The sequence below is a fragment of the Giraffa tippelskirchi genome, chromosome 10 (assembly GCF_054371585.1).
Source record: "Giraffa tippelskirchi isolate mGirTip1 chromosome 10, T2T-mGirTip1v1.2.pri, whole genome shotgun sequence".
NCBI classification, from domain to species: Eukaryota; Metazoa; Chordata; class Mammalia; order Artiodactyla; family Giraffidae; genus Giraffa; species Giraffa tippelskirchi.
The window spans coordinates 61,783,124-61,809,658 of NC_137284.1; the positions used below are offsets into that span (position 1 = coordinate 61,783,124).

Here is a 26,535-nt window from a genome sequence, read left to right on the forward strand (position 1 = left end):
TCTTTATTTTTCTGGCTTACTTCATTTAGTATGATAATCTCTAGGCCAGTCCATGTTGCTGCAAATGGCTATGTTCTTTTTTATGACTGAGTAATGTTCCATTGTATATAAGTACCCCATCTTCTTTATCCATTTTTCTATTGATAGATATTTAAGTTGCTTCCATGTCTTGGCTATTGTAAATGGTGATGAAATGAATGTTGAGGTGCATATATCTTTCCAAATTATGGTTTTCTCCAGGTATATGCCCAGGAGTGGGATTGCTGGATCATATGGTAACTCTATTTTTAGTTTTTTAAGGAAACCCCATATTGTTCTCCTAGCAGTTGTACCAGTTTATGTTTCCACCAACAGTGTAGGAGAGTTCCCTTTTCTCCACACTCTCTGTAGGTAGATTTTTTGATAATGGCCATTCTGACTGGCATGAGGTATACCTCATTGTAGTTTTTATTTGCATTTCTCTGATAATTAGTGATTTGAGCATCTTTTTTCTTGCTTTTTAACATCTGTATGTCATCTTTAAAGAAATGTCTGTTTAAATCTTCTGCCTAGTTTATAATTGGGCTGTTTGTACTTTTGACATAAAGCTGCATGAGATGATTGTATATTTTGGACATAAATCCCTTGTGGGTTGCTTCATTTGCATATATTTTCTCCCAGTCTATAGGCTGTCTTTTTGTTTTGTTTATGGTTTCCTTTGCTGTGCAAAAGCTTTTAAATTTAATTTTGTGCCATTTGTTTTGTTCTTGTTGTTTCCATTACTCCAGGAGATAGAACCAAAAGAATATTATGTGATTTATATCAAAACTACTATGTTTTCCTATAGTAGTTTTATAGTATCCAGTCTTACATTTAGGTTTATAATCCATTTTGAGCTTATTTTTGTATATGATGTTAGAGTGTGTTCTAATTTCATTCTTTTACATGTAGATGTCTGGTTTTCCCAAAACCAGTTATTGAAGAGACTGTCTTTTCTCTGTATATTCTTGCCCCTTTAGTCATAGATTAATTGATGGTAAGAGGGTGGGGTTTATTTATGGGGTTTCCATCCTGTTCCATTAATCTATGTGTCTGTTTTTGTGCCAGTATCATACTATTTTGATGACTGTAGCTTTGTAGTATAGTCTGAAATCAGGGAGTCTGATTCCTCTAGCTCTGTTTGTCTTTCTCAGGATTGTTTTGGCTATTCAAAGCCTTGTGTTTGCATATAAATTTTAGAATATTTTTGTTCCAGTTCTGTGAAAAATGCCCTTGGTAATTTGATAGGGATTGCACTGAATCTGTAGATTGTCTTGAGTAATACAGTAATTTTAACAATATTGATTCTTACAATACAGTAGCATAGTATATTTCTCCATATATTTGTGCCCTTTCCAGTTTCTTTCATCAGCATCTTATAGTTTTCAGTGTCTTTTGTCTCCTTTGGTGAGTTTATTCCTAAGTATTTTATTCCTTTTGGTGCAATGGTAAATGGAATTGTTTCCTTGATTTCTCTTTCTGATCTTTCATTGTTAGTGTATAGGAATGCAAGAGATTTCTGTGTTAATTTTGTATCCTACAAATATACCAAATTCATTTATGAGCTCCAGTTGTTTTCTGGTAGACTGTTTAGAGTCTTCTATGTGTAGTATCATGTCATCTGCAAGCAGTGACAGTTTTACTTCTTCTCTTCCAATTTGGATTCATTTTATTTCTTTTTCTTTCCTGATTGCTATGGCTAGGACTTCCAAAACTGTGTTGAATAGAAGTGGTGACAGTGGATTCCTTGCCTTGTTCCTGATCTTAGAGGGAATGTGTTCAGCCTTTCACCATTGAGAATGATATAAACTGTGGGGTTCGTCATATATGGCCTTTATTATATTGAGGTAAGTTCCCTCTGTTCCCACTATCTGGAGACTTTTATCATAAATCGTTGTTGAATTTTGTCAAAAGATTTTTCTGCATCTATTAAGATGGTCATATGGTTTTTATTCTTCAATTTGTTAATGGTGTATCATACTGATCAATTTGCAGATATTGAAGAGTACTTGCATTCTGGGGATAAATCCCACTTGATCATGATGTATCCTTCGAATGGATTGTTGGATTTGGTTTGCTAGCATTTTGTTGAGTAATTTTGCATCTATGCTCATCATTGACATTGGCCTGCAATTTTCTTTTTTGTGATATTTTTGTCTGGTTTTCAAATCATAGAATGATTTTGGGAGTGTTCCTTCCTCTGCAATTTTTTGGAGGAGTTTCAGAACTCTCCTCTAAATGTTAACTCTTCTCAAAATGTTTGATGGAATTCACCTGTAATGAGTCCCTCAGTCGTGTCCAACTCTGTGACCCCATGGACTGTAGCCCACCAGGCTCCTCTGCCATGGATTTTTCAGGCAAGAATACTGGAGTGGGATTAGGCAAGAATACTGGAGCCAGTTGGCATTTCCTCCTTCAGGGTATCTTCCCTACCCAGGGATCGAACCTGAATCTCCTGCATCTCCTGAATTGGCAGACAGATTCTTTACCACTGAACCACCTGATTCCAATATTCTCAAATTAGGGAGGTGCAAATGTAAACCATGATGAAATACTGTTATGTACTTATTAGAATGGCTAAAATAAAAAAATACAGACAACACCAGATGCTGTAAATGTAAGGAATGTAAAGCAACTAGAACTTTCATACATTTCTAGTAGGACTGTAAAATGGTTCAGCCTCTGGGGCTGGTATTTCTTATGAAGTTAAATATGTAATGACCATAAGACCTAGCATTTGTATCACTGAGTATATCCCAGAGAAATAAAAATGTATGTTCAAACACCTATACACTAACTTTTATAGTAGCAGTGTTTAGACTCACCCAAAACTGGAAACAACCCACTGTTCTTTACCAAGTGAATGGATAAAAAAATTGTGGTACAGCCATATAATAAAATAACACTCATTAATGAAAAAGAACAAACTATGAATATAAGCAACAACTGAAATGAATCTCAAAGGCATTGTATCAAGTGAAAGAAGCCAGTCTCAAAATGTTAATATATGATTCTATTTATGTGACATTCTTTAAAAATACCAACCTATAGTGATAGAGAACATCATTTGACAAGGGTTAAGTTGAGAGAAGTTTAGGTGTTTGGGATACTATTCTATATTCAGATTGTGGTAGTAACTGTATAAATCTGTATGTGTATTAATATCCACTGACCTGTATACCAAAAGAGTCAAGTTTATTTAATGATAATTTGTTTAAAGTGCAAAAAAAAAAAAAAATACACTTCCAGTATCTGATAAATCATCAACAGCCTCTGTTGCTACCTGGTCCAGGCTATCGCAGTCTACCTATTGCATTACTATAATAGCCTCCTAACTGGTCTCCCTACTGCCTCTTTCAAATATATATCAGATAATGTCTCTCTTCTACTCCAGAGCCTTCACTGGCTCACAGTTTCTCTCAGCATAAAACCTGAAGTCTTCACCACTGCCTAGATGTTTGTTGAGTCCCTGAGGGAACTCTGGGGGGACCTCTCTGACCTCTTCTTCTGAGTCCTCCTCACTCACCGTGTTCCAGATGTACTAGCTATCTGGCTGCTCATTGAACACACCAAACCTTAGCACTGGCTGTTCCTTCTGCCTGGAATATCCTTTCTCCAAATAACCAAATGGCTCCCTTCCTCACTTCATCCTATTCTTCGCTGAAATGCCATCTTCAGTGTATGCAACCTACTCTGGCCACTCCATTTAAAATGACATCTCCCCCTGCATCCTCCCCTTCCATTTACAGCTTACAATTTCTCCACAGCACTTATCATCTTCTAACATACAGTATTATTTATTAGGTAATACACTCAATTTCTGTCACCCCCAGCACAGACACACAGAGGTATAAGGTCTATGAGGACAGGACTTTTTTGCAGATTAATGCACCTTCAATGACTGACACATAGAGGCGTGGCAGTACGTATTTGTGAAATGAATAAGTGAAGGAGGGAGAAAAACAGGGAAGAAGGGAGAGAAAAGTTTACTTTGTTATTATCCACGTGAGAAAAGGAAGAGGACAGGAGGGCATCACCAAAAGATGACTCAGCGAGGGCCAGTAAACTAGAGCAGTGTGAATGCTCAGAGGGCAGGAGCAAAGGGCAAGGCCAGAGTGGGCTCTGGGAATCAGCCTTAAATGCCATGCTAAAGAATTTGGTCTTTAGGTTGAAAGCATTTAAGTGACTGAGAAACATAATGATGTTTGTGGAGAGTCAATTGGTTGAGGGCAGTGAGCTTGTTCAGAGGCTAATTGTGATCTAGTAGCTAGTTATTTAAGCAAAAGTGATCACCTGAACTAAGAGTGTGGTGGAATCAACAGCACAAAAGGGCACGTTCCAGGTTCCTTAACAGAAACAGTAGGACTTCTATTAAATGTTGGGAGGGTAAGAAATTGAGGATGCCCCCCCTTCCCATCCTCCCTACCCACCCATTTTTTCCTTGTGCCTCTAGGAAGAAGAGCACAGGTGAATATTTTCAACAAAAGAGGATGAGTCTGGTAGCAAATGACTTGTAGTGAATACACACCACTCTTTTCCATCTCAGTGCCCTCATCCATTGGGATTGTTATGTCCAGAGTACCCTTCTTATTCATCTTTCTGACTCCTAATTTAGCTTTCAATTCACAGACCCTGACTCAGCTTATAGATATTATAAAAAATATACCCAAAGATTTTGATAACTCTCTGAAAAGATAAGATGTTAGGAACTGATAATGAAGTTATTGGATGACTTATAGAGATGGGGATTGATCCCACTTGAAAAGCAGACATTTTCCATACCAGCAGGAGATTTCTGTCCCAGAAATATGTTTTTGTAATGTAAGTGGCTCATAAGGCTCATACTGTTATAATGAGTTTACATAGGGTGCACTGGGGTTATAAAAATGAAAACATTAGCTTTTTGCACTGTCAATGCCAAATGTAAATACAGTGATTCTATGTGTTCCCTTGATATTTGCCTTTAAGAAAGTTTTCAACTCAGTTTTGCCTCTGTTTTCTCATCAAAAGGGACAACATGATCTCTCAGGGCTCTTACAGTTCCAAAAATCAGGAAGTTTTCTTCTTTCTTTGTGAAGAGTCAGTCAGAGCAGGCATTGTGCATACTTCACAGATGGAAAACCAAGGCTCAAGAGGATACTTCCCTTTGAACAAGAGCCCACCTCCCCACTACCCTGATACCTGTTCCCATGAGCTACCCAATATCCAACTATTGCAACATTAAAAACAATCATGTTTTTAAGACTATAAGGATAAATTGATTTTATGATAGTTTTGAATTTTGTCAGCACACAAACACACACACACACATACACACAAAAACCCCGAAGTTTTTATTTTCTCTTTTGCAGCTAAAATAAATTTAAATCAAGTTTCAGCCTAGGGGGGTGGTTTCTTCTTTTTTCATTTTTTGGCTATTGTAAAGTAATGGAAAGTGACTAACTCAGATTTAACTGCTGTGAAGTTTTGGACTTCTTTAAGAAATAATAAAGTGAATTAGGTGTTTTTTTAGATATTTATGTGAAGGAGAGTGTTAAAAAGATTGAAAAAGAATGCTAAATATGAAAAAATGTTATAAAGTATTATTGGGTTAGAAACTAATGTCATTATTTTTAAAAAATAATTGAGTTGTCATATAGAGCAAAGTAAGTCAGGAAGAGAAAAATAAAGATTGTATATGGCACCCCACTCCAGTACTCTTGCCTGGAAAATCCCATGGACAGAGGAGCCTGGTAGGCTGCAGTCCGTGGGGTCGCTAAGAGTCGGACACGACTGAGCGACTTCACTTTCACTTTTCACTTTCATGCATTGGAGAAGGAAATGGCAACCCACTCCAGTATTCTTGCCTGGAGAATCCCAGGGATGGGGCAGCCTGGTGGGCTACCGTCTATGGGGTCACACAGAGTCAGACACAACTGAAGTGACTTAGCAGTAGCAGCATTAACGTATATGTGTGGAATCCAGAAAAAATGGTACTGATGAACTATTTTCAGGGCAAGAATAGAGACAGACCTAGAGAATGGGCTTATGGACACAGCAGGAAATGGAGAGGTGGGATGAATGGAAAGAGTAGTATTGATATATATACACTACCATGTGTAAAATAGATAAATGGTGGGAAGCTGCTACAGAGCACACAGAGCTCAACTTGGTGCTCTGTGATGACCTAGAGGAGTGGATGGGGGGAGGTTGGAGGGAATAAATCTTTTCAAAATATAAATTATTTAAAGAAAATAGAGTTGTACATGTTATGTTTTAAAAACTTAAATCTGACAAAAAAACGTTTTATAATAAAGTGTAATATAGTAACAGAAACAAAATCATAGATCCAGGAAGCTCAGAGAACACTATGTAGGAAAATACCTAAAACTCTACACTTAGGCACAGCACATTTGGACTAAATAAAATTATAGACAAAGAGAAAATCTTAAAGGAAGCCAGAAGGGAGTTAAAAAAAAAACAACAACACCTTATCTATAGAGCAACAAGGATAAGAATTTCTCTCAAGCTTTCTCTCAGAAACGCATGCAAAGAAAGAGAAAAAACCACCAACCTAGAATTCTATATCCAGTGAAATCCTTCAAAAGTGAAGGAAAAATACTTTCATAGACAAAAATTGAAGGATTTTGTCACCAGTAGGTCTGCCTGACAAGAAATGTTTAAAAAATAAAAATTCTTCAGAGAGAAGGAAAATGATGAGATCAGAAACATAGATCTACAGAAAGAAAGAGTGTTAGAGAAGGAATAAGTAAAAGAACTCCTTGCTTCCTTCCCCTTAGGTATTGGAGCCCTGCTCAGCACCCAGATTCCTCTACATACACTGAAATAATTCAGACACAAGCATGATGGATTGTTGGACCAAAAATTTTTTTTTTGCTTTCTTGCCCCACAGTTTCAATCTCTGCCTTTAAAGATACAAGAATAGACATAACAGGCTATCTGGGGTCATGGAAAGATGGAATCTATTGCAAAGAAACTGGATAAAACTGTAAGTGAGAAATGAAAATATGATAAAAGCTATCATCCTCTTAACTTTATACATGTTAATGATATACTTTATTGCATCTTACACAATGGAACATTTTCATATAGGATCAAGATGCCAGTTAAGTTGTGTCATCACTTCGAGACCAATCATTCAGAGTTTAAGGGAAGAAGAATTAAGTTTTAAGTGTTTTAAGTGTAGATTTTATGAGCTCTTTAAAAACCAAAAATTAAAACAGTTTTTCAAACTATAAATGCAAAGATCAATGAGGCATCATATAGGTTTTCATTTCTATATAAGGAAAATACCAGTTGATATAACTTGTATAAAGAGGAAGCTCTTTGGGGTTCTCTCCCTTTTTTTAAGAGTTAAAAGGTCCTTGAGACCAAAAAAGTGAGAAAATCACTGTGTTTTAGCCCTAGCTTTGATAGACCCATTTCTTGCCATCCATGACCTCATAAAGAGCCATTTTTATGGAATCCCAAGCACCTATACAGATCCCTGACTGGGCCTAGGTCTTTGGTATTTCTAGCTCAGGAAGTGGATTTTGGATGACCTGAGGGACTTTCAACGTAGTTTTAGTTTTTTTTTCCCTCTTTGGCTTTTTGTCTATGTTTTTTCTTTTTTCCTCCACTTTCTTTTCTTTTTTATTTAAAGCACTTTATTGAGGTCTGATTGACATACAAAAGGTTGTGTGTATTTAATGTTCACAACCTGATGAGTTTGGGTAGAGTATATATCCATGAGGGGAAAAAAAACTATAAATGGGGCTTACTTAATTACATTTATATAAATAGTGTTCACTACAGCACTAATAATGTGATAGGATCAAGATTCCTTTTCTAAACAAAGAGTCCAATGTCACGACTACTGTGTTCCTACAGTTCCCTTGGAATGGATTTCTCGTTTTTGCACTCTTCCATTTGCCTTAAAGGTATTCTGAAGTCTCAATCATACCTTCTGTTCTATTGATTCTTCTTATTTCTTGAAAGTCTCCCTCCCTCCCAGAGCCATTAATCCTCATGTTCCCAACTGGGCCAGTTGCTTTTAGGTCTGCTGCACAGTTATCATTCTAGAAGAAAAATGTCTCTACTCTCAAATTAATTGTTCCTCAAAGCTTCTTAGCAGTTATTGCTACAAAAATGCCATGTAACTGTAATGCTGCCTGACAAGTAACCCTGAAATTTCAATGGCAACAACAAACATTTACTGTTCTCACTTTGCTTCAGAATGTGGGTTGAATTCAAGACTGCTCCATGTGTCTTTCATGCGGTGCCAGCAGCTATCTGGGATGTGCTTTTCTCATGGAAGATGAAAGAAGAGAGAGAAAGACAAGCCAAATAAGTATATTGAAGGCCTCTGCTCATGTAATATCCACCAGTGTTCCATTAGCCAAAGCAAATCACATGGGCAACCCCAACATCAAAGGAGCAGGAAAACATAGGCATGAATGTATATGTCAGTGACAGGGAAGATGTGAACAATGGGAAGCAATAGTCCAGTCCACCATAGGAACATATGCCTTATTCATTACTCGGCTGTTTTTCTAGGAACTTCCTAAGAAAAGATATATGAAACGTGTCTCAAAATGTATTATCTCCTCCTACCTAATGGCTAAAATGCCTTGAGAGCCTTGCTCCATTATCTTCCTGTACCCAGTGCTGCTAGTGAGAAGCTTCTGGCCAGCAGTTACTTTGTAGGTGCCCCTTTCTGTCTCTCTCCATACTCTCTTTACCCCTGATGTTTTAAAATACATCAATGAGACAGATATAGATAATGTTTCCTTTATCATTTGCCAGGTTGTAGTTTATCTCCAACTGACAGACTTAACAAATCTTCCTGTTTCATTTCACAACTCATTTATGACCTCCTGTGCATCAAATGTTTCTAAGTATGGAGACCCCCTCTAGGTTTAGTATAGTATAGATTGCCGCTTTCTCCAATATCCTTCATTAACTTTCTGTATTTCATAGACTCCTTGAATCCTCTTGTCCACTGATGATCCTGTCTCACTCTCTTCATGTTGTGTAGTTAGAGCACTTAAAACATTTTTTTGCAGTTGTTATTTTAGTGGTGTCTTAGAAGGGAGAAGTAATAAAAATGGTGCACTGAGGTCATCATGTTGATTCACTAGTCTCAATATTTTATTTTTCTAAACACTTTTTACATTTAAATATAGACTGGAGATATCAAGGGGACATTTCATGCAAGGATGGGCACAATAAAAACAGAAGTGGTAAAGACCTAACAAAAGCAAAAGAAATTAATAAGAGCTGGCAAGAATACACAGAAGAATTATACCAAAAAAAAAATCTTAATGACCGGGATAACCACTGTAGTGTGGTCACTCACCTAGACCAGACATACTGGAGTGTGAAGTCAAGTGGGCCTTAGGAAACATTACTACAAACAAAGCTAGTGGAGGTGATGGAATTCCAGCTGAGCTATTTCAAATCTTAAAAGATGATGCTATGAAAGTGCTGCACTCAATATGTCAGCGAATTTGGAAAGTTCAACAGTGGTGACAGGAATAGAAAAGGTCAGTTTTCATTCTAATTCCAAAGAAGGACAATGCCAAAGAATATTCAAACTATCATATAATTACGTTCATTTCACATGCTAGCAAGGTAATGCTCAAAATCCTTAAGGCTAGGCTTCAGCAATATGTGAACCGAGAACTTCCAAATATACAAGCTGGGTTTAGAAAAGGCAGAGGAACCAAAAATCAAATTGCCAACATTCATTGGATCAGAGAGAAAGCAAGGGAATTCCAGAAAAACATCTGCTTCATTGACTACACTAAAGCCTTTGACTGTGTGGATCACAGCAAACTGTGAAAAATTCTAAAAGAGATGGGAATATCAGACCACCTTAACTGTCTCCTAAGAAACCTGCATGCAGGTCAAGAAGGAACAGTTAGAACCAGAAACCAGACATGCAACAATGGACTGGTTCAAAATTGGGAATGAAGTATGACAAGCCTATATACTGTCACCCTGCTTATTTAACTTATATACAGAGTACCCCATGTGAAATGCTGGGCTGGATGAATCACAAGCTGGAATCAAGACTGCTGGGAGAAATATCAACAATCTCAGATATGCCGAAAGTGAAGAAAAACTAAAGAGCCTCTTGATGAGGGTGAAAGAGGAGAGTGAAAAAGCTGGCTCAAAACTCAACATTCAAAAATCTAAGATCATGGCATCTGGTTTCATCACTTCATGGCAAATAGAAGAGGAAAAAGTGGAAACAGTGACAAATTTTATTTTGGGAGGGCTCCAAAATCACTGTGGACAATGACTGCAGCTATGAAATTAAAAGAAGCCTGTTTCTTGGAAGGAAAGCTATGACAAACCTAGACAGCCTCTTAATAAGCAGAGACATCACTTGCTGACAAAGGTCCATATAATCAAAGCTATGGCTTTTCCTGAAGTTCATGGGGTCGCAGAGAGTCAGGACAGGACTTGGTGATAGAATAACAACAATGGTTTTTCCAGTAGTCATGTATGGATGTGAGAGTTGGACCATAAAGAAGGCTAAGCAGCAAAGAATTGATGCTTTCCAATTGTGGTGCTGAAGAAGACTCTTGAGAGTCCCTTGAACAGCAGGGAGATCAAACCAGTTAATCCTAAAGAAAATCAACCCTGGATATTCATTGTAAGGACTGATGCTGAAGTTCCAATACTTTGGTCACCTGATACAAAGAACCAATTCAGTAGAAAAGACTCTGATGCTGGAAAAGATTTAAGGTAGGTGGAGAAGGGGATTACAGAGGATGAGATGGTTGAATAGCATCACCAACTCATCAGACATGAGTTTGAGCAAACTCGACAAGATTGTGAAGAACAAGAAGCCTGGCGTGCTGCAGTCCATGCGGTTGCAAAGTGAGTGAACAACAACATTGTTGTTGTTCAGTGGTTCAGTTGTGTCTGACTCTTTGCTAACAACATAGATTATTTAAAATATTTGTAAAAGGTTATTTAAAATAAATAAATAAATAAATATAAGGTTATTTAAAATATTGGTAACAGAGAATGTAACATATTTAAGACTAGTATTTTAAAACCTGGCTGTATTAGAATATTGGAAATAAAAGCAAAAATAGACAAATGGGACCTAATTAAAATTAAAAGCTTTTGCACAACAAAGGAAACTATAAACAAGGTGAAAAGACAGCCTTCAGAATGGGAGAAAATAATAGCAAATGAAGCAACAGACAAACAATTAATCTCAAAAATATACAAGCAACTTCTGCAGCTGAATTCCCGAAAAATAAATGACCCAATCAAAAAATGGGCCAAAGAACTAAACAGACATTTCTCCAAAGAAGACATACAGATGGCTAACAAACACATGAAAAGATGCTCAACATCACTCATTATTAGAGAAATGCAAATCAAAACCACAATGAGGTATCATTTCACACCAGTCAGAATGGCTGCTATCCAAAAGTCTACAAGCAATAAATGCTGGAGAGGGTGTGGAGAAAAGGGAACCCTCTTACACTGTTGGTGGGAATGCAAACTAGTACAGCCACTATGGAGAACAGTGTGGAGATTCCTTAAAAAACTGGGAATAGAACTGCCATATGACCCAGCAATCCCACTGCTGGGCATATACACCGAGGAAACCAGAATTGAAAGAGACGCGTGTACCCCAATGTTCATCGCAGCACTGTTTACAATAGCCAGGACATGGAAGCAACCTAGATGTCCATCAGCAGACGAATGGATAAGGAAGCTGTGGTACATATACACAATGGAATATTACTCAGCCATTAAAAAAAATACATTTGAACCGGTTCTACTGAGATGGATGAAACTGGAGCCCATTATACAGAGTGAAGTAAGCCAGAAAGAAAAACAACAATACAGTATACTAATGCATATATATGGAATCTGAAAGATGGTAACGATAACCCTATATGCGGGACAGAATGAGAGACACAGATGCATGGAACAATTTTATGGACTCTGAGGGAGAAGGTGAGGGTGGGTCGTTCTGGGAGAATGGCATTGAGACATGTGTATTGTCATATGTGAAACAGAGCACCATTCCATGTTCGATGCATGTGACAAGGGCTCGGGGCCGGGGCAGTGGGATGATCCAGAGGGATGGGAGGGGGAGGGAGGTGGGTGGGGGGTTCGGGAAGGGGAACACATGTAAACCCATGGCTGATTCTTGTCAATGTATGGCAAAAACTATTACAATATTGTAAAGTAATTAGCCCCCAAGTAAAATAAATAAATTTATAAATAAAAAAAATAAAAAAAAAATAAAAAAATAAAAAAAGAAAAAAAAAATAAATAAAAAAAAAAAAAAAATAAAACCTGGCTGTATTAGCATTCAGTTTTTCAAAAGTAATTAGTTTGAATATGACTACTATTTTTTTAATTAGTTTATTTATCTATTTTTTAACTTTACAATACTGTATTGGTTTTGCTATCCGTTGACATGAATCCGCCGTGGGTGTACATGTGTTCCCCTTCCAGAACCCCCCTCCCACCTCCCTTCCCATCCCATCCCTCAGGGTCATCCTAGTGCACCAGCCCCGAGCACCCTGTCTCATGCATCGAACCTGGACTGGCGATTCGTTTCACATATGATAGTTTACATGTTTCAATGCCATTCTCCCATATCATCCCGCCCTCGCCCTCTCCCATAGAGTCCATAATACTGTTCTATATGTGTGTCTCTTTTGCTGTCTCACATACAGGGTTATCTTTACCGATTTACTAAATTCCATATATATGTGTTAGTATACTGTATTGGTGTTTTTCTTTCTGGCTTACTTCACTCTGTATAATAGGCTCCAGTTTCATCTACCTCATTAGAACTGATTCAAATGTATTCTTTTTAATGGCTGAGTAATGTTCCATTGTGTATATGTACCACAGCTTCCTTATCCATTTGTCTGTTGATGGGCATCTAGGCTGCTTCCATGTCCTGGCTATTATAAACAATGCTGCAATGAACACTGGCATACATGTGTCTCTTTCAACTCTGGTTTCCTCAGTGTGTATACTCAGCAGTGGGATTGCTGGGTCATATGGCAGTTCTATTTCCAGTTTTTTAAGGAATCTCCACACTGTTCTCCATAGTGGCTGTACTAGTTTGCATTCCTACCAACAGTGTAAGAGGGTTCCCTTTTCTCCACACCCTCTCCAGCATTTATTGCTTGTAGGCTTTTGGATAACAGCCATTCTGACTGGTGTGAAATGGTACCTCATTATGGTTTTGATTTGCATTTCTCTGATAATGAGTGATTATGACTACTATTTACAGAAGAATTTGAAACGTTACCAAAGATAGCCAGTTTCTCTAAGGTAACACTGTCCAATGCACTTTTTTGCAATGATGGAAATGTTCTCTCTGTGTGCTGTTTAATAAAATGGCTACAAACCACGTGTGGCTATTGAACATTTAAGATGTGGCTGGTGCTACTGAGGAACTTAATTTTTATTTTATTTTCCCTGATTTAAATTTAAATAGCCACATGTGGCTAGCAACTCCTTTATAGGACAGTGTAGCATGGATCTAGAATTTTATTAAATGCACAGAATTAAAAATATGTTTTTAGGCATACATCACTTATGTAAAGAAAATTACACCTGAAAGAGAGATATACGTAAGAAATCTTATAAGATATATAGGAAATCTAAAGTTATGTTTATGATTTATACCAAGGAATATACTTGTTCCCTCAGTAAATATTTCAAGGACACATACCATATATAAAGCACTATGCCAGGTTCCAGGGTTACAAAAATGCAGACACACAAAGCACTTTTGCCCCCTAGGATATTCCAGTCTACTGAGGAATCACACATGCAGACCAACCAGCAAATACAATCAGAGGATTGCCTTACCTACCTATGCTGGGAGTGAAAGGAGAGTGGCCCGTTATCCAGGAAGTAATGTTTGAGTCTTGACTCAAAGCTGAGATTAATGAGCAGGACGTTTCAGACACAGAGAACAGCAAGGGTACACGCACAGAGACTGACAGGTTCCAGAAAGGCCAGACACCTGATACTGCTAGAAGCTACAGTGCAGTTGTGGGAAAATCAGGACAAGAGATTGTTCTCTGTCTGGTTCTAACTGTTTCTTCTTGACCTGCATACAGTGTTCTCAGGAGACAGGTGATGTGGTCTGGTATTCCCGCCTCATTAAGAATTTTCCAGTTTGTTGTGATTCATACAAAGGCCTTAACGTAGTCAATGAAGCAGAAGTAGATGCTTTTCTGAAATTCCTTTGCTTTCTCCATGATCCAGCCGATATTGGCAATTTGATCTCTGGTTCTTCTGCCTTTTCTAAATCCAGCTTGTACATCTGGAATTTCTCGGTTCATATACGGCTAAAACCTAGCTTGAAGGATTTTGAGCATGACCTTACCAACGTGAAATGAGCACAATTGTATGGTAGTTTGAATATTTGCACAACATAGTGCAATATTTCTATATATTTCAAAATGAGCACCATAAGTCTAGTTACCATCTGTCATCATCCAAATAAGCTACATAATTATTAACAATATTCCCCACAATGTACAGTTCACAGCTATAACTCATTTATTTTGTAACTGGAAGTTTGTACCTCCTAATCTCCCTCAGCTATTTCTTTCCTCTTCCTAATCCTCTCCCCTTTGGCAGCTATCTATTTGTTCTCTGTATCTCTGATTCTTTCTTTTTGGTTATATTTGTTCATTTTTGTCTTTTAGATTCCACATATAAGTGAAATCATACAGTATTTTTCTTTCTCTGACCTATTCACTTAGCATAATACTTTGCTCTAGGCCCATCCACATTGTCACAGAAGATATCTTTTCTTTTTATGCCTCAGTACTACTCCGTTTTGTGTGTGTGTGTGTATGTGTCTCTGTGTGTGTATGTATATATCTTCTTTATCCATTCATCTATTGATGGGCACTTAGGTTTCTTCCATATCTTGGCCATCATAAATAAACACTGGGGTGCATATATCTTCTTGAATTCATGTTTTTGTTTTCTTTGGATAAATAGCCAGAAGTGGAATCACTGGATTAGGAATTCTTTTTAAGTAGCTGGTGAAAAAATACATTTTATCCCTCCATCAACTGGAATGAGAACAAATTCCTAATTAGAGACCTTTCAGTCAATAAACACATTATAAAATGCTGATGAATATCATACTACAGACTTTTGCAGCTCCAGAAAACACTGGATTTAACTCCAACATGCAACTGCAGAACAACAGAAGTCATTCCAATTGCTCTTGCACTTTCCAATAAATCACAAATGTGCTTCTGTTAATTACCTATTGACAGGCACATCTAATCATCTTATCGGCCTTTCAAGTTTGGAATTTGTATTCATTTCCATTGGAAATATTTAAAGTCTAAGAAATTTGGGCATTTTAGAAAATTAGTTCCTCTAAACAGTTACTTTTCCCTGAGAATTTGATGCCATACTAGTCACAGAGAGTGGTAATTTTTGGCCTAAGTGTTCTAGGGAGAGGCAGGGAATGGAGAAGAAATCTAGCCCAAGATTTCTTCAAGCTTTAAATTTCTCTGAAACAAGACTTAACAAAGTACAAAGTATCATTCCCTGATCCTTTAAACACACGTGCACACACAAAATCACTAAAATATTCTCAATTAGACTCAGTGAAAATAAAGTCCTGGGTTAACACAGTGAGTTTTAAAAAATAATAAAAAATACTTACCAAGGTGCCATGACCCCATCTTATTGTTGAGTTCAACTTTTCCATTCTAAATGCCTATTTTCTGTTTATAACTTACTCCAAAATGTTCCTATTGACCTTTGAGTCTGATATTTTTCTTGCCTCCTCTCAATCCAAAGGCGAATTTATTTGCAATTTGAACTAAATCTCTTCAGTTATTTCAGTTACTGGAGTTTGAAGAAAATGGCTGCTTTGTGCTTTCAGAAATCGTTCATATTTTTTTTCCATGTTTGAATGGCTTAAAATGACTTTGTTTTGAAGCTATAGAATTGAAATGGCTGTACTGAAGATCCAATTTGAAAGGAGTTGGTTAAGAAATTTGGACTAAAGAAGCAGAAATGATGAGGCTCCATAGCATGTAATTACATGGAAACAAGTGCACATTCTCCCACATCAGCTGTCTTGCACATGCATGTAACAGTAGTCACAAGAGAGGTCAAAACCTACCCTCCAAAAATCAGTTTAAGATGCATGTCTGACTTTTAGAGATTTGACATAATAATGTCACAGTTTCTACAAAGGACATATTCATATGCAAGGAACATCCATGTGATTTTTGCTAGTACTTGGAGAATATGGTGCAAAATACACTACCAGAACTTGAATGCTCTGGATTCTAGCTCAGGTTTTCTTCTGACCTTTATTTATAACTCTAAGTTGGCCTCTGGTCTTGTTTCATCATTCTGTCTACAAAATGAAATAGGACCTGATATGCAAGCATGCCCAAAAGAATTAACCATACCATCCATGTTTTTCAAGGGCATTCCTTTTAATAAATAACTTTATTTTCACCTACTGAAAGCCAGGCTCTGTGCTAATTAATGCTGTGGGTATGAAGATGGATAAGACAAAGAGGTCCGCTCAGGAAATTTCCTGAATATAGAAGAAGCTGATCAAGTGTAACAGTATAGAATAAATATAAACAGAGATTATTTTCAATTAAGATTATTTTGAGTCTCTTACACTAAAAAGTGAAAGTGTTTGTCACTCAATTGTGTCCAGCTCTTTGCAACTCCATGAACTGTAGCCCCACCAGACTCCTCTATCCAAGGATTTCTCCAGGCACGAATACTGGAGCGGGTTGCCATTTCCTTCTCCAGGGGATCTCCCCAACCCAGGGATCAAACCCAGGTCTCCTGAATTGCAGGCAGATTCTTAACCATCTGAGCCACCAGAGACAAAACACAGTGAAATAGGTATAGCCAACTAGAAAAATAGACAGTAGACAAAGGTACAACTCTAGACATAAATTCCTATATATCCAAAATGGAAAAATTTTTAATTCAACATAATCAACGCCATTTCACCTCCAGTTCAATCCAGGCCCTCCAGGTAATAAACATACAATCTAAAGAAGTCAGCGTGCTTGCTAAACAAATGCATTTTTAGAACAAGTTCCTTAGTTGCTCAGTCATCCTCTTCCCAACCAGACTGTTACCTTCAAGCCCTCCTACACAGGAATTCTGGAGCTCTATAAAAAGGGCCCATCCTACCAGCCCCTCCAGATAACTATAATTTTAAAGAGTTATCTAGTCCCTCCATCTGAAATTAAACTCTTTATTCTTCAAATTTTCAATGCATTTATACCTGCGTCTCCTAAAACAACTATTGCTTTCCCTAAATTCTTAATCACAGTTTTTTTTCACATTTTAAAACTTATTGTGCATCTTACAGTCAGTGGGTACATTTACACTGAGGTTTCTTTTTTTCCAAGAATATGTTATGAAATAGTAGTGGATCTTGTGCTGATACATTAATTCAAAAATAATTTTTGAGCACTTGTTACGCACTGGACTCTATGCTAGGCACTTGGGCCATATCTCACATCCTTTGAAGATCTGTATCTCATGACAGTTTCAAAATTTATCAAATGCGAGGCAAACTCAAAGCAGTTGGAGAATATTGCTTTTAAAATCTGGATGCAAAACCTACTACTTACTTCTTGATTTGGATTTTTATATGCATATTAAAATGACTTTTTAAAAATTTACAATAATATCATTCTAACAAAGTGAGGTTTTGGAGCTGAGACGCAATGAACACATTACAGTGTGTGCTACGGTGATGTGGAGCCACTATCCGTGCAGATGGTATTGATTTTCATTTCCTGTGAAGCTGAATCAACATGTTGTGGCTAATGTCTACGTAATTTAATGTATTGAATAAAATGTACCATTGCTCTCTACTGGGGGATAAAAGATCTTACTTTACTGTGGTATCCCTGTGCTCTAAAAACCACAACAGACATATTTAACAATCCTTAGTTATTAAAAATCAACCTAAGAAAATCTTCCCTATTTCTAAAAAAAATAATAATTTTTTCTTTAACTCATTTGTGTTTTTTATATCAGAGAAGAAGAAAGGCAAGGCAAGTGTTAATAGAATTTTCTCTTAGGCTAGTGAGTTTTGCAGATAAAGTTCCATTAGTGTCAGTATCGTAAGATGTCCACAAAGTGCCTGGAAGTGTATATGGCAAGAATCAACAAGCCAAGGCATTGGTACCAAATGAGATGCTCTCCTCTTTGGAATCTATGGCAGGGTGGGCTAAGAGGGGCCCTCCCTTCCTGTGCCCCTCTTCAACCTCCCTGCTGGGTGACCAAGGCTCCCACCTGACTCTCTGACTAAAGCCATTCACTGCAGTACCTCTCACATCAGTCTCCTGTGGTTTCGTCTCATTTATTAAACATGAGACAACTATCCTCAATCTGCCAACCTCACAAGATTTTTGTGGGGAGTAGGGTTAAATAACATGGGAAAACACTCATAAAATTATAAAGTGCAATACAAATGTACGTCATACTTTAAATGGTATTATGGTTTCTCATTATTAATGTTTGGAGCATCGTGCTCCAAAATTACTACTCCCGTGACCATCAAAACTAGCAGTCCTTTGAATCTGATTGGTCAGTGATTCAGTTTTCTGGCTGCAGATCCTGAATGATGGTTTTTAAAAGGGCATCCAAATAGATAAAATGTGATGGGAGAAAGTAGAAGTAGTTTTTGTATATTATATTAAATGCAAAATTTTATATATTTTGCATTTTATCACCAGCAGATAGTGGTTAACAATCACTTAAGAGAATTTTGATTTTGCCCACTCATTTTCTTCTTCAGATCTCTCCAGAGAGTCTTTCCTTGCTATTTTGTGATTCAAAATTGTGAGAATAGGGAAGACTGAAAAGAGGAGAGGATCTTTTGTCTATGGAACAGGAGTGTAAGGTGAGTCAAATAACTGACTAAGTGTAAAAACAAAGAGGATTTAAGAAATGTTGCTGAAGGCTATGTGTCCTCTTTGGGGGGCTTATTAAATATAGGTAAGGATACTGAACATATTAGATTTTTTTCAACTTCCAGGCTTTGACAGCTATACTGCTGTAAGACTGGACCACATAGGTCATAGCTTCATATCAACATTTATTTAACATTGAACTCATGCCAGATAACATATGTAATCACTTTTTATATATTGCACCTATTTAATATTTACTCTAGTCCTGCAAAACATGCTATTGTACCCAATTTTTTTACCCGAGGAAACCCAGGCTTGAATTTAGAACCTGCCACAGTAATACAAACTAGGATGTTTCAAAACTAGGACTTGAATTTCAGAGACTGACCTCTCAATCACTCACTATACAATTTCATGCAAACTAGTACCTGTCTCCCATTGGTAGCTTGTGTAGGAAAAGGGACTTTGATCAGCTGTGATGAGGGAAAAGAGTGGAGAGAAGTGGCGTTTTTAGTTTCCCTTCTCTAATCAAGTTGGTGCCTCAAGTTCAGGAAAGCAGAGTTATAACAGCCCTCCTTTCTGTAGGTTAATGACAACTTTGCTATTTATTGTTAAAGAAACATGTACCCAATGGTGCACAAAAATAGCTTTCAAACTAACATTTGAAAAGAATACAAGAGCAAACAACTACATTCCCTATAAGCAAAAAGGAAGCTGCTTACATGAAATTAGGTTATCTGACTATACTTACAGTAGGGGCATCTGCTGTTAAAGTCATCTTTGTAACTGGCAGATTAATTCATAACTAATCCCAAGATAAGACATTGAAAGAAAGTGAAAATCGCTCAGTTGTGTCTGACTCTTTGCAACCCTATGGACTATACAGTCCATAGAATTCTCCAGGCCTGAATACTGGAGTGGGTAGGCTTTCCCTTCTCCAGGGGATCTTCCCAACCCAGGGATCAAACCCAGGTCTCCCACATTGCAGGCAGATTCTTTGCCAGCTGAGCCACCAGGGAAGCCCAAGAATACTGGAGTGGGTAGCCTATCCCTTCTCCAGCAGATCTTCCCGACCCAGGAATCGAACTGGGGTCTCCTGCCTTGCAAGCGGATTCTTTACCATCTGAGCTACCAGGAAAGTTAAGACATTATGATCAATTAAGTCTATAGCCATATCTCAATGTTTCTCCTTTAAAAAAAATGGAAAGAAATTCCTTTTATTTTTTTTAATTTGTAATTAAATAAATTGATACACATAATGATGCCATGGGTAAACTATTGGGTTAGCCAAAAAGTTCATTCAGGTTTTTCTCTAAGATGTTATGGAAAAACCCAAACAAACTTTTTGGCCAACCAAATATAAACAAAATTACCAGATACTTATTTAATTTATATATAGTCTACTAGGCTCAAGTTGATTCTGTTGTCTTTGGATTCCTAACAGTATCTAGTACACTGGCTTACCTATGTAGGTGACTGTTGAATTAAAGAATGAACATGGACAGCTAACAGATTACAATACGTATACTTACTCAGGAGAATATGATTCTTTTTATATTTTATTTTATTTGAGTATAATTGCCTTACAATGTTGTGTTAGTTTCTGATGTACAACAAAGTGAATCAGCAGCTTTGCATATATATATATATATATATATATATATATATATATATATATATATATATATCCTCTTTTTGGATTTCCTTCCCACTTAGGTCACCACAGAGCACTGGGTAGAGTTCCCTGTGCTATACAGTCAGTTATCATTAGCTATCTATTTTATACGTTGTGCTCCTTTCCAGTAGCTTCAGTTGTGTCCAACTCTGTGACCCTGTGGACTGTAGCCTACCAGACTCCTCTGGTCCATGGGATTCTCCAGGCAAGAATACTGGAGGGGTTACCATGCCATCCTCCAAGGGATCTTTTTCACCCAGGGATCAAACCTGGGTCTCCTGCATTGCAGGCAAATTCTTTACTGTCTGAGCCACCAGGGAATTTTATATAGTGTATAAAATCCCAATCTCCCAATCCACTCACCTCACCCCTTCTCCCATTGGTATCTATGTCTGGTGTCTCTATTTCTACTTTGCAGATAAGTTCATCTATATCACTTTTTTAGATTCCACATATATGTGTTAATATACGATACTTGTTTTTCTCTTTATGATTTCACTCTGTATGACAGTCTCTAGGTCCATCCATGTGTCTGCAAATGGCACAGTTTCATTTCTTTTTATAGCTGAGTAATGACCCAGATAATCATGATGGGGTGATCACTCACCTAGAGCCAGACATCCTGGAATGTGAAGTCAAGTGGGCCTTAGGAAGCATCACTAAGAACAAAGCTAGTGGAAGTGATGGAATTCCAGTTGAGCTATTTCAAATCCTAAAAGATGATGCTGTGAAAGTGCTGCACTCAATATGCCAACAAATTTGGAAAACTCAGCAGTGGCCACAGGACTGGAAAAGGTCAGTTTTCATTCCAATCCCAAAGAAAGGCAATGCCAAAGAATGCTCATACTACCTCGCAATAGCACTCATCTCACATGCTAGCAAAGTAATGCTCAAAATTCTCCAAGCCAGGCTCCAACAGTATGTGAACCGTGAACTTCCAGATGTTCAAGCTGGATTTAGAAGAGCCAGAGGAACCAGAGATCAAATTGCCTACATCTGTTGGATCATCGAAGGAGCAAGAGAGTTCCAGAAAAACATCGATTTCTGCTTTATTGACTATGCCAAAGCCTTTGACTGTGTGGATCACAACAAACTGTGGGAAATTCTGAAAGAGATGGGAATACCAGACCACCTGACCTGCTTTCTGAGAAATCTGTATGCAGGTCAAGAAGCAACAGTTAGAACTGGACATGGCACAACAGACTGGTTCCAAATCGGGAAAGGAGTACATCAAGGCTATATATTGTCATCTTGCTTATTTAACTTGTATGCAGAGTGCATCATGAGAAATGCTGGACTGGATGGAGCACAAGCTGGAATCAAGACTTCTGGGAGAAATATCAATAACCTCAGATATGCAGGTGACACCACACTTATGGCAGAAAGCAAAGAAGAACTGAAGAGCCTCTTGATGAAAGTGAAAGGGGAGTGAAAAAGTTGGCTTAAAACTCAACATTCAGAAAACTAAGATCATGGCATCTGGTCCCGTCACTTCATGGCAAACACATAGGGAAACAATGGAGACTGTGACAGACTTTATTTTTGGGGCTCCAAAATCAGTGCAGATTATGACTGCAGCCATGAAATTAAAAGACGCTTGCTCCTTGAAAGAAAAGCTATGACCAACTTAGACAGCATATTAAAAAGCGGAGACATTACTTTGTCAACAAAGTCCATCTAGTCAAAGCTTTGGTTTTTCCAGTAGTCATATATGGATGTGAGAGTTGGACTGTAAAGGAAGCTGAGTGACAAGATTGATGCTTTTGAACCATGGTGTTGGAGAAGACTCTTGAGAGTCCCTTAGACAACAAGGAGATCCAACAAGTCCATCCTAAAGGAAATCAGTCCTGAATATTCATTGGAAGGACTGATGCTGAAGCTGAAACTCCAGTCTTTGGCCACCTGATACAAAGAACTGACTCATTTGAAAAGACCCTGATGAGGGGAAAGATTGAAGGTGGGAGGAGAAGGGGACTACAGAGGATGAGATGGTTGGATCGCCTCACTGACTCAGTGGACATGAGTTTGAGTAAACTCTGGGAGTTGGTGATGGACAGAGAGGCCTGGCATTCTGCAGTCCATGGGGTCGCAAAGAGTCAGGCATAACTGAGTGACTGAACTGAACTGAATATTCCATTGTATATATGCATCACATCTTCTTTATCCATCCCTATGTTTAAAATTCCTATGTTGATAGGCATTTAGGTTGTTTCAATGTCTGACTATTGTAAATAGAGCTGCAACAAACTTTGGGATGCATGTATCTTTTTGAATTATGGTTTTCTCCAGGTAGATACCTAGGATTGGGATTGCTACATCATATGGTGGTTCTATTTTTAGTTTTTAAGGGAGTTTCCATTTTGTTCTCTATAGTGGCTGTATCAATTTATATGTCTATACAATACATATATTTCTTCAGTAGAATGTGATTCTTGGTTAACTGTGACTACCTTTTTACAAAGGCCAGCTGAATTCTAGCCCTCGGTGGCTAGGCTCAAATTGATAGACTAAATGTTCAAAGAAAATCTTTCAATACAGCACAAGTTATTATGCTAAAGAAAACATTTTAAATGTTTAAAAATCTGTAGCAGAGCTGTTGAGAAGTAAAGGATTTCTTCAGAAGCTAGAAATAAAATAATAAGAGCCAACAGAGGTGAACAAGCATTAGTGGCAACTTTTGCCCTACAGTTACATGCTGAGGCTTTCTGCTGAGAACTGAGCAGCCAGTGTGAAGATCTGGTCAGCCCTTGGTGTGATCAGCTGGACTTGGGGCAGTCAGAGCTCCCACTAGGTTAATCACCTCCATCCAGATGCGGTCTCTTCCAGGACTCTGAGGAGGACCACTCGGACACAGTGAGAAGGACTTGCAGAAGACAAGTCCTGTCATGTCAACCTGCCCTCACCACTGCCTGACATCCACTCCATCAGCCAACTGCAGATGGACCATTGTGGATAGCAGTTTAGACTGTAAAGCTACTACAGGAGGTGCTGATCCCGGTGCCCAAGGAGCCATGTGTACAAACCAAGACGCAGCTGCTTAAGAATTTTGAATCTGGGGAACTAGGCAGAGTCTTGTGGAATCCAAAGCTCCATAAGGTGCATCTCATCCATCTTCATTCGTAGAGGCATAGAGTTTTTAGAGTTTTAGTTCTCTCATAGTCCTGGATCCTAGAAGTCTGAAATCAATTGGCAGGGCCATGTTCCTTCTGAAACTTCCAGGGAAGATGCCTTCCCTGCCTCTTCCTAGTTCCTGGTGGCTCCCAGCAATACTTAGCATACTTTGGCTTGTAGCTACATCATTCTAATCTCTGCCTTCACAGTCACCAGTCACATGGCCTCCTTCTCTGTACATCTGTATATCTCTGTGTCCACTCTTCTTGTCAGGAAACCAGTCATTGGATTTACTGCCCCTCCTCATCCAGTATGACCTCATCTTAATTAGTTACATCTGCTAAGATCCTAGTTCCAAATAAGTTACATAATGAGGCTCCTGGTGGGCCTGTACTTTTTGGGGGAACACTTATTCAACCCACTACAGAATATATGTCTTTGTGTGGCAGATGTGCCCTCTTAGTGGCATTATCACTAATATCTTTTCAAAGTGACTGCTATGATAATGCCTGAGCAGTTTACAATTTAGAGGAAAGTTCAGTTGAATTGCATATAGCCATTTCAGGCTAAAAGGAAATCTGATTAAACAGGTTGCAAATATTTCATTTAGAAATTCTCTATTTAATATCTTAATGTAGTATTATTAATAGTATACAATTTAATAACCCACATATTCATCAACAAGTGGACAGATAAAATTGAGGCCAAACAGTAGATTAAATACAACAATAAAAATAAATAAAACTTAATGTTGAGCAAAAAAAACGAAGGTCATGGAAGCATATATATATATGACTCAGTTTATATGAAATTCAGAAACTCATGAAATTAAGTGATTTATTATTTAAGCATACATATATATGTGGTAATGTGGTATAACCACAAAGAAAAGCAAGGAAACTAATAAAACTATTCAGGATAGTGGTTTCCTCTGAAAGCCCAAGAGGTGATGGGATTAGGAAGGACTCATGGCATCCGGAAATACAGAGGCATTGTTATGTTAAATTTAGAGGCATTATTATTTTTCAGACTAGGTGGAGGGTACATTGCTGTTCATTTTATTATTTTTACTGCACATTTACATTATATACCCTCTTCTATATTTGTGTCAGAATGTAAAAGCCAACCTAAAGAAGGCTGTCATCCAGTAAGAGCTTTGTGTTTATTTTTTAATACCCTCCATAGCTGTTTCAACATAGAGACTGTCTTGATATTGTTTATAAGAATAAAGGATTCATATAAGTGGAAATAGAATCATGCAAGCATAAGAATATCATGACTCTGGGATTTAGAGAAGTCCCACTAAATCCAGTTGCCATCTCTTTGAGACACTGAGCAGTGGCTGTCAACTAGAAATAGGATAAGGAAATTAATGGGGGTGGGGGTAGTACTTCAGAGGGATTAGCCAAAGGTTGTACTTCAGAGGGACTGCACCACTTCTTGTTATCTACTGCACAGGTACAGAACTTCTCAAGCTTCATCCTATCAATTGCCCAAGTTGTCCATTGTCTGAAAATGTGAGGCAGGCCAGCCAAAGATAGAGAAAGACCAGTTTTAAGGGAAACTATCCACAGCAACTTCAAAAATAACTCTGGGCACACTTGCATGCAGTAGATAAGTTCTGGGATCTAACGTACAGTATAGTGAACTTTGTTGTTCTGTCACTCAGTTGTGTCTGACTTTTTGCAACCCCATGGACTGCAGCACACTAGGCTTCCCTGTCCATCACTATCTCCCAGAGTTTGCTCAAACTCATGTCCATTGAGTCAGTGATGCCATCCAACCATCTCATCTTCTGTCATCCCCTTCTCCTCCTGCCTTCTTTCTTTCCCAGCATCAGGGTCTTTTCTGATGAGTCACTTCTTCACATCAGGTGGTCAAAGTATTGAAGCTTCAGCTTCAGCATCAGTCCTTCTAAAGAATATTCAAGATTGATTTTCTTTAGAATTGACTGGCTTGATCTCCTTGCAGTCCAAGGGACTCTCAAGAGTCTTCTCCAACACCACAGTCCAAAAGCATCAGCTTTCTTTATCGTCCAACGCTCACATCCGTACATGACTACTGGAAAAACCATAGCTTTGACTAGATGGACCTTTGTCAGCAAAGAATGTCATTGCTTCTTAATACACTGTCTATGTTTGTCATAGCTTTTCTTCCAAGGAGCAAATGTCTTTTAATTTCGTGACTGCAGTCACCATCTACAGTGATTTTGGAGCCCCCAAATATAAAATCTGTCACAGTTTCCATTGTTTCCCCATCTATTTGCCATGAAGTGATGGGACCAGATGCCATTTTCTTAGTTGTTTTTTTTTTTTTTTTAAAGAAATTTATTTATTTTAGCTGGGGGCTAATTACTTTACAATATTGTAGTAGTTTTTGCCATACATTGACATGAATCAGCCATGGATTTACATGTGTTCCCCTTCCTGGGCCCACCTCCCACCACCCTCCCCATCCCATCCCTCTGGGTTATCCCATTGCCCCAGCCCTGAGCATTTGTCTCATGCATCGAACCTGGAATGGTGTTCTGTTTCACATATGATAATACACATGTTTCAATGCTATTCTCCCAGAACATCCCACCCTCACCTTCTCCCTCAGAGTCCATAAGACTGTTCTATGCATCTGTGTCTCTTATTCTGTCTCACATATAGGGTTATCGTTACCATCTTTCAAATTCCATATATATGCATTCGTATACTGTATTGGTGTTTTTCTTTCTGGCTTACTTCACTCTGTATTACGGGCTCCAGTTTCATCCATCTCAGTAGAACCGATTCAAATGTATATACACGATGG

At 38.0% G+C, this 26,535-nt stretch overlaps 1 long non-coding RNA gene across 1 annotated transcript in view; it reads left to right on the forward strand.

Annotated features, from left to right (window-relative positions):
* The window catches only part of LOC145522681 (uncharacterized), a 275,846-nt gene that overhangs the window by 142,008 nt on the left and 107,303 nt on the right, over positions 1-26,535 (forward strand). The window contains exons 5-7 of the long non-coding RNA XR_014066094.1: positions 1,722-1,865; positions 6,798-7,006; positions 18,836-18,940. This is a non-coding gene — a long non-coding RNA (uncharacterized LOC145522681). The remainder of the gene's footprint in view (positions 1-1,721; positions 1,866-6,797; positions 7,007-18,835; positions 18,941-26,535) is intronic.